This window comes from Carlito syrichta, unplaced genomic scaffold (assembly GCF_000164805.1).
Source record: "Carlito syrichta isolate Samal-C Ts95f unplaced genomic scaffold, Tarsius_syrichta-2.0.1 Scaffold305044, whole genome shotgun sequence".
In the NCBI taxonomy this organism is placed as follows: Eukaryota; Metazoa; Chordata; class Mammalia; order Primates; family Tarsiidae; genus Carlito; species Carlito syrichta.
This window is the reverse complement of record NW_007249140.1, coordinates 94,165-104,086: the sequence shown is the minus strand read 5'-3', so window position 1 is coordinate 104,086 and position 9,922 is coordinate 94,165.

The window sequence follows — 9,922 nt, the reverse complement described above, 5'->3', positions numbered from 1 at the left end:
CATCGGGAGAAGTGGCGTGCCTGAGCCTGAAGAAAAACAAGCATGCAAGAATGTGAATAGCAGGACAGTCTGGGATAGCAAAAGAAGCAACACCACTGTCCTCAGTTGGAGATTGGATAAATAAACTGGCATCGTCACACAAAGGAATGGTGTGCCACTGTGAAAATGAATAGATGCAGTGACAATTGAATCTCATCAATATTCAAAGACCTGTAAGTAGAAGCAGGCAAAGCAGCTGGGAGAAAGTTGCCGTGGTGTAAGTGAGCGATGCCGAGAGCTTGGACTCCGGTGTTGGCCAGAAGTGGGCAGATTTGAGGGGGGACTGGGAGTAACGTGAAGAGGGCTTGGTGATACATTAGTTATGGGAAGTATCATGGCACATCCTGGGTTTCATTGGTTAGGTGATGCCACTCTCCGCAGTAGGAAGTGGGAGGGGTGGGAGAAGGCGGTGTGATGTATTCAGAAGGACGATGAGAGAAGTACTTATCAAGAAGAGACGATCACTCATAAGTGGACCCCGAACAATTGTCATATTGTAAGAAAGAGATTGGCAGTAGTGGGAAACTGCTAGGGAAGGGAAGGGGGAGGGGGCACCCTTCATCAATAAGGGTACCTGATCTCAAACCAGGTGAACTGGGGACCAAAGTGAGGCCCTAAATTTACCTGTACAATGACCATTTGTATACCTAACCCTGAATTGTACCCCACATCATTAAAATAAATTTAAAAATAAAAAGAAGAGGAGAGACCCAAAGAAAATGAGTAGAAGACTATAAGGAGAAAGACTCGTGGCAAAGAAATCTAAGTGCAAACGCCCTGAGGCAGCAGGCCATTTGGTGGTGTTTGAAAACATCGGGAGCTAATGAGTTGCCAGAAGCCTGTAAAGATGTAAAGTGAGGGGGAGGCAACTGGGATGGGACAACGTCTGGAAACTAAGCACTCAGTGAACGTTAGCCATTGTCCTCCTCTGGTTTTTTGAAATGCTCCCAGTATAGATGGTGTCCTAGTTTAAGAAGCATAGATAGATTATCCTTCTATAAATTTAAGAGTTAGTTTTATAACATGAATAATCATTTCTGAATTTATTTCTATGACTGATTTTTCCCCCTCAAGTTATTTAAGGTACTACTTGTAAGTCAGTATCCTGTCTCATTCAAGCTTCTTCTTTCAAGCCTGAAACTTCTAATTTATCCCATTTTTTCTCCAATCTAAAGTTTGAAACTAGAACAATAGAGCAATAATGATGAGCTAGAAATAGCTTGTTGGTATAGTGATACCAAAATCCAAAATTAGATTTTGATCTATAAATACACAAAATGCATTAGCATGCTACTCATTTTGCCATTTTTCTCTGGGTCAAGCTCATTTTCAAAAAGAACTGTTATTACATCAAATCATAGAATACCTATCCCACAGTGGGAAAGAGATAGATCGGGTAATTGAAGCCCACAAGTAATCCAGAAACCTCATTTCAATTCAATTTCAAACCCTTCTGCCATCAATACTTTATATCAACTCTCCGGAAATAAAACTGGGCAATTTATGAACTTGGAAAAGTTGCTTGACCTCTCTAGGCCTCAGTATCCTCAGTCATAAAGTGGAGAAGCTGACAGATACTTCCTACAGTACCCCCAACAATTCCACAACCCACACCTTTCCGCTCATCCCCACAGGCTGGAGTGCTGATGAAGAGAGACTTCAAGAACTCATCATCAATGGACTGACAACAGAGACAACCATCCATTTCAGGAAACCTTACTTAGATCCAGAATTTACAAGTTTCAAGGCTGTAATAAATCATACCTAAGAGTAAGACAGTACTAGTCAATGAAGTAGAATGTTGTGACTTTATTCCATGCAAACACAAAGATAAAAGACAATAAGTACAGAAGGTTGTAAATAAGTGTCAGGACATACTTAACTAGGAGATAACTCTGTGGTTATAGAAAAAGAAGGGATAAATGATAACAAAGAAAATTCCAGATACAGGACATACATCAAAGTTTTCACAGTGCAGCTGAAAAATATTTAGAATGTCACCAACTTCAACCCCTTAACCAAAAACTATCAACTCCATTTAGTGGATGATACTTTTTGTAGTTACGTATTTTGAGCTTAATATTAACAAAGCGTTAGAAACTCTTTCCCCAAAATTCACATTGCTGGAACACATAGAACTAATAAAGTAGGAAACATGCAGACTAGTGGTTCTCAATCTTGGCAGCTGATTGAAATCACCCAAGGAGTTTTTTAAGTGCTAACACCAGAGTCCCACCCTCAGCAAATCTGATTTAATTGGACTGAGGTGAACCTAGGCTTTGGAATTTAAAGAAAAATCTCAAAGGATTTTAATGTGCAGGCAAAATTGAGAACCACTGGTTAATCAACAGCAAGGAAGCAAAATGGTGGAAAAGACATTCAACAAGATGACTAGACTATTCCTGACCAAAAAAAGGAGACGCATGCTAATCTAATTCAAAATCTTTTTCTTCTTATCCTACAGAACTGTAACCAGAAAGAGAAGAGGTTTCAGTTCCATGAACATTCAGTTCCAGTCAGGTAAGTACAGAATTATCTTTCCATTTCTTTTCTTCAAGCTAATTTTCCACTGCAAATGATCCCAATGTTCATATATTATCAATCCATTCCATGCGTATAGGTCTAATTGTCTGATAACTCTTTACATTTCCTTTTAACAGACTAAGATGTGTGAAAATCATGACTAAAGCTAATATTTTTACATTACTAAATCATGCTGTAATAATCTTCCTTTCCCGGCAATATCGAGCTCACCAGCTCCCAACCCACAAATGTAGACTCAGTTGTTTCAACTTCGTGTTGGATTCAAATCTCAGCTTTGATATTTACCAGCCACGTACTCCTGAGACAAGTTATTAACCTGTGTGGTTTTTACACTGATAAACCGTGCTGTTTGCTGCAGGAGGTTGGTGTTAGGGCCATGCAGGCATTCTATTATGGTTGCATTTCTGTCTGTGTCACATTTTGACAACATGGAAGGAAATCCCAGACAACAGCAGGGCTTCAATATAGGGACTAAAATACAGAGACTGTAATTGTCTGATTAATTGGAAGTATTTTTTTAAACTCAGAGTCTCTACTGTGCTTGAAGAAAGGAAAAAATTTATAAAATCAAACTGTTCCTTTATCTAGGATATTCATTTAGAAAGTTTAAGATAGAGCACATCCAGCTGGCAAGGCCACTCATCCTTCCAGACCCACCTGTGTGCCAACCCAGGCTCCACAGAGGATATTGTCCCCTCCGCTTTCCTTCCCTCCATCCCACTTCACTAAGAATTGAACATCTTTGTGCCTTGGACCCTCTAGGACACTATGGTGAGAGAGTCAGTGGGTGTTTTATAAATATGCATTGTTTTTGTAATCAGAGAAAATTAATAATACCTATCTTTAAGAGAAAAACCCAGTTGTCTGAAAAGTATATATGCTCATAAAACATAGATGGAAGTGTAAATGGGTAAAAACATTCTGGTGGAAAATTGATAAAGGAAATTTAAAATTTTTCCAAATAAGCATTTTGATTGAGCATACCCTTTGACCCAGTCATTACACATCTAAAAACATGTTTTCAGGAAATAATTTAGAGTGTATACAAAAATTTAGCCATAAGACAGTTCATCCCAGCATTAATTTAAATAGAAAAAAATAAAAACAACTTTGATGTTCAACAATAGAGAATTGTTTGGAAAAGTCATGGCCTAGTCATGAGGTGAAATAAATACTGTTTGGATATTAAAAATTATGTCTGAATGGTCATAATTTCCCTCTTAAAACTTCTTAAAATTTTCTTCGGAAAATTTTCCATAGACATGTTTATCATCAAAATAAACAAACTATACAATGTTGTAGAAAAATAGTTATTAACATAGAGATGCTAATAATATATTATTAAGCAAAATTTACAAAACAGTATTTATAATCTATAAATATGTGTTATGTGTGAATATATGTACATACATACACACATATATTTATATGCTATAGTAATAATTAGGTGAAAGATAGAAGCTTAGAAGTATATTTATCTTACCTAAATGTTAAAGTACTTAACTCTCAATAATGGAGTTGTAGGTGCACTTTATTATCTCTTATTTGTTTATCTATTTTCTACCAAGAGCATGTGCTACTTAAGTACTATTTTTTAAAGAATTACTTTACATAAGTATTTATGGAATATCTTTGGGTCTTGTTCAACATATCATGAAAATAACTCTCCTTGAAGAGAGAATGCTTACAGGTGATCTTAACAGAGAAAGTACACAAGTCACTATAAATACAATGCTGTGGGGACCCAAAGGTTGCAAAGGCTCCATGGAAGGAGACAGGACAGTGCTGGGTCCTAAAGAAGTGTGGGCTCAAGTGGGAGAGGGTAGGACAAGGATCTTCCCCATGAGAGAACACCCATGTGGGAAGTCTCCTGCCATGCCCTTCCTGAACACAATCCTGCAACACCCCTCATCACTTACAGGACCAAGTCCAGACTCTCCACAAACACCTTGCTGACTCTTGCTCAATGCTCAAGCTTCAGCTTCCTCCCAAGGCCTTCCCAACCCCTCAGATTAGGAAGGTGCCTTTTGTGTCTACAATGCATTCTGTACTCCATGATGACAGCAATGATCTTAAGTTATTTGACTATAGGCTCATTAGGGCAAGAGCTACATACGTTTTGTTTGCAGCTATGGTTCTACCACCTACAAGGGTGTCTAGCACAATTAGAGACTCAATATGTATCGTTTGAATAAAAAGGAAGGGTGTGTCAGTTAATCATATACTAGTCAAATCAATGGAGTTGTTGCAAAAGTAAAGTTTCACATGATAACATGATAACAGGCTTGCAAGAGTGAACAGCTATGGGCTTCTCGTATTTAATTTACACACTCTTTTAACAGGCACCAAGGATGTACATGAGTGGCTCTGTTTTCTTATCTAGTTCTATCTGGTTAACTAAAAATTATGCATGGCCGTGAGTACACACGACTAACCTCTCTTGTAGTAGATTGTCCACGTAGAGAAAGGCAAAAATCCTTTCTCTACTCTTAAGTAACTCCCCCATCACTGACTACCAGGGCTTGAAATTCCCGATATTAGTCATTTATTTGAAATAAGGTCTATGCTAAGATTCGAATATATCTTCAGAGAGCTTACTAGCATATTACACCATGATCAACCTTCAAGACTAATGTGTTCTCTTTCACATTTAGGCTATCCAAATGGGATTTCAGATGCTTTACGGAAATACAGACATAATAAGACATCAGTTAACACTGAGAAAAAGACAGAAATAGAGGAGTAAAGATTGACCTTAGGGGTAAAAAAATGTCACTGTATATCTATCCACCTACATGGATGGATAAAAAAATAGATGAGAGAGAGGGAAGGGGAAAGAGAGAGAAAAGCCAGAAAAAATGATAGGTGGGTAGTTAGGTAGGTAGATACATATGCAGAAATTAAGCACAAAATTTTGCTCTGGATAAACTTCTCAGTAGTCAAGCTAGAGTGAAGTCACACTGTCCATATTTAAAGGAAATACACCTGCTCGTGTGAAGATACAGTTTTTCTTGGTCCTGAGCTATAGGAAGGACACTGAACAACATAATTCTGAACAACGCCATCAATGAAAGTTTTATTGAAAATGCAAATTTAAGTTACATATGCCTATTTCTTTTATTGGCCTTGTGGGCATAATGTAAAAGCATAATTATGCACAGTTACTTCTCTAAGGTCAGATTGATATGGTTCAGGTCACAGATCCTTATCTGTCTTGAAAAATGGAGATATCGATGGGGAATGATAAAAATGGTTAGCACTTCTCTTAAGCACACTTTACGCATCCTCATTTCAGTCAAGTCTTCCTTAAGAGTTATGGGGAAGGCTATTTAAAATGAGAGATTTTTAGCCATGTAGATGGCAAACATTGTTTTATTAAAAAGGCAAAGGAGTCTACCCTGTATACTTTCCATAATGGAGAGCAACACATTTCATCAGGGAAGTTGGAAGCAGGAGAAACCTTAGGCAGACTCAGTTGTGACTGCATAAGTGATCTCTTAAAGCTAAAGTTCTATACCAAAGAAACCTGATCTAGTTTATTTGTGTTGTAGGTGATATCACCGAGTTCCCACCTATAGAACTCTAATATCCTTCTTGTATTATGCTTAACAATAAATTACACATAAAAGGAACTGCTGAATAAGTAAATTTAGTTTAATAGAAGTATTTGACATCATTCATCTAAATGTCAAAGGAAAATCACCAAAAGCAATTATTTGAGTTTGGACATAATTATAATTTACATGATATTCTTGGCCATAATTTGCTAAATCAAGGGCTCCTGGATACTATTCCAGAAGCGTGAATGCAGGACTCTGATCGTCAGTAAACAACAAAAGTTCTTAATTTGTCTAAAACCTGTACAAATGTTAAAGTACACGTGAGAAATAAAAGGAACTAAGTCTCAATGTCAGTTTACACCATTTAATACAGAAATTTGATAAATTAGAAAATCATTTTTTGCCCTCCTGAGTCTCCTGATGGCATTAGGATAAAATATCTAAAAAGCCATTTAAAAACTTAAATCAATATTAAGATCATTCAAATTGCCCAATTAATAATTTCTGTCTATAAAGTCAAAGGTTGATGGTAGATACATAATTCTAGAAAATGTCTTGAAAGATTCTTGACAGATTTTTCCTATTAGTTAAAGCAATTGGTGTTTTACAATTAGAGTTAGGAAGTAGAAAGGGGAAGCAATTCAAGAGAGAAAGTGACCCTGAATACATATGTCTTAAAGGTCAGACATGCGTAGGTAGGGACCACCATTTGAGATCCTGGGTATGCTGGTGCCACTTGGACAAGGAACATCAAGTTAATAGAGCGGTTCTCTCAAAATCTCAGTTGGCTACTGAATGTGAGTCGGGGGGATGGAAGGGGCTGCCTTCTCCTCTCCACACTCTACCATCCTCCCAAGGGAAGCATCAGTCTCCCGGTTCTCTTCCCTGGAAGAGGCTGAAAAAAGGTAATATAGAAAGCATTCCAGAACAGATTTCTCAGTTTTTTTAGAAGACACAGCCTGGTTGGCCAGCACCTTACTTTGGGTCATGTGATATCACTTATTTTCTGATCCCATTTTAACACCCTTACCAAATTTGAATAGCCAACTGGAAAAATCTGACACTGACCAAGGTTAATAAGAAGAGTATTTCATTGTTTTAGATTGTATTTTAGATTATAAATATGGGTTATCCCTGACTTTTTGAGTTCTATTTTAACACCCTTACCAAATTTGAATAGCCAGAGGGAAAGATATAACTCTGGCTAAGATTAATAAGAAGAGTATCTCATTTTTAGGTTGTATTTTAGATTATACTTACTTGTGTTAAATAAAGTAAATTTATTTTCATATGCAGAATTATTTCCAAAAATATTCTATTCTATTAGACACCCTATACAGTTTTAAATTTATACTGAACTAAATGAAGCAGAATGATTTTCTGGATAATGGCTATAGGCTATATTTTAAAATAGCAACTTTGAATGTGTAACTTTTCCATCCATCACACAAGCACACACTTAAAAGTGTTTACTCATCATACACCAATTACACAGTCACCTCTAAGAAAATAGAGATTTTTTTTCTAAATCTTTAGACATTAGAAAATCATGAGTTGCTCTGATAAAGAATTTAGATCTAAAATAACATAAAATGTCTTCTCCTCAAAACCAGAGTATCCATTCTTTCTTAATTATACTTCAATCACATTCTTAGATAATTCCTCAATGACAATCCTAAAGAAAAGTATTAAACCAACAAGACTAATTAGCCCTAGTGATATTTTCATCAGGAGAATGACCATCTACCCTTCTCTCCCCACTTCCTTCTTGGGTAAGCCTGTACCATGCCATCGCTTTGTCTAAAGGAAACATTCTTTCTTCAATGTTCCATATCTCAGTAGTTGATATCACCACTCACGTAGCAGCTCAAATCCAAAAGACAGAAGTCATCCTTGATTCCTCTTGCCTTCCACTCATTAGAACAAACACAGTCACATTCCCCAACCTACAGTTTTGCTATTACCCCTTTCCCGGAAATCTCTCTGCCTCCTGAACTTTGCATAACTTGCTCCTTCTTATCTCTCAAATCTAAGGTCAATCAGCTCTTCCGTGAGTTCTCTGCTCCCCAATCTAGACCTGTTGCTCACTCTGTCTCTTCAGCACAGCTTTTGTTTCTTTCATAGCACTGCCCACTGTCCCCAGTTGTCATCCAGCTGTCCATCTGCCTGTAGTCTGTCTCTCCCACCAGGCTGTGGGTTCCATGAGAACAGGGCTGGTCACCTTGCTCACCCCAGAATCCCTGTGATCCAAGCAATGCCCCACATGGTAGATACTCAACAGTTGATTAAATGGATGTGAGTATGTAGGATGTTTGCACAAGGATTTTTGGTAGAGACGAAAAGACATGGATGGTTTAGACATTAAATGCCCAATGGCTTGAGCAACATGATTCCCACCTGAGATGGAGTTGCATAAGGATTCCAGAAGTGTGGCCCTATAGCCGTCATGGAGGGGAAACAGGGCAATATTTACATGCCTTGACTGGAAGACATGCATTGCTTTGCTCACACTCCCATTTGCCAGAACCCAGGGTCATGGCTCCAGCCCATTGTACCCTGGGTAATCATGCCTAACTTGGAAATATTCTCTTCCTGAGTGTACAGAAATAGAGAATGGTGGGAACATTAGCACTGCCTCATCCCCAAGGAGAATATGGAGAGAATATACCACTACCGATGGAGCACAAAAGACTGAGGCAAATAGAAAAAAAATATTGCATGCTCTCACTTATGTGGAGAATGTAAAAAAAGAGAAACAGAAACAGATTCTGGAACACAAACAATGAAGAGCCCCCAAAATGACTGGTCACATGCAAAAACACAGACATCAAGACATTAATAGAGAGAATTTAAAAAATTGAGGAGAGACAAGAGGAAAATAGGAAGGAGCTGATGACAGAAATAATAGCAGTAAAGAATACTGTGATGAAAATAAATAACAAACTAATAAACATGGAAAGCAGAATTAGCCAAGCAGTAGAAAGAATCTCAGAGCTCAAAAACGAAAACGCATAACTAACCCAAACTGTCAAAAGCACAGAAAAGAAGCTTAAAAAGACAGAACAAAATCTTCAAGAGATGAATGGTTACATCAAGAAAAAAAAAACCCTAAGAGTAATTGGCCTTCCTGAGGCAGAGAGAGAAACAGAGGTCACACTGAAACAAACATTTCATGAAATCATTCAAGAAAACTTCTTTCATCTCATCAGTGATGAAAAAATTCAAACACAAGAGATTCAGAGAAACCCTGCAAGACAACAAATGAGAAGACCAACTCCCAAACATATAATAATTCGTCTAAACAAAAGTAGGTATAAAAGAAAAAATCCTAAAGGCTGCAAGAGAAAAAGGTCAGACTACGTACCAGGGCAGACCAACTACAATAGCAGCAGATTTATCTACAGAAACCCTCCAGGTTAGGAGAGCTTGGAGCCCTATCTTCAAAGTTCTAAAAGATAAACAATTTCAACTGAGAATAACCTACCCAGCCAAGCTAAGCTTCATCAGTGAGAGAGAATTGAAATCTTTCCCAGATATCCAATCCCTAAGAACCTATGCTGCCACAAGACCACCTCTACAAGAAACACTTAAGAAAGTACTGAACACAGAAGAAAAGGACAAAAGAACAACATTCTTCACAAGAGTGCAGGCAAAAGATTAAAAACACACATGATCCAACTCTAAAACCAAAAGAAAGATAACACACAAACAGGAAGAAAAACAACGCTGTAAGAGCATTATGATAGGGATCAACTCTCACATTTCAATAATTAGTTTGA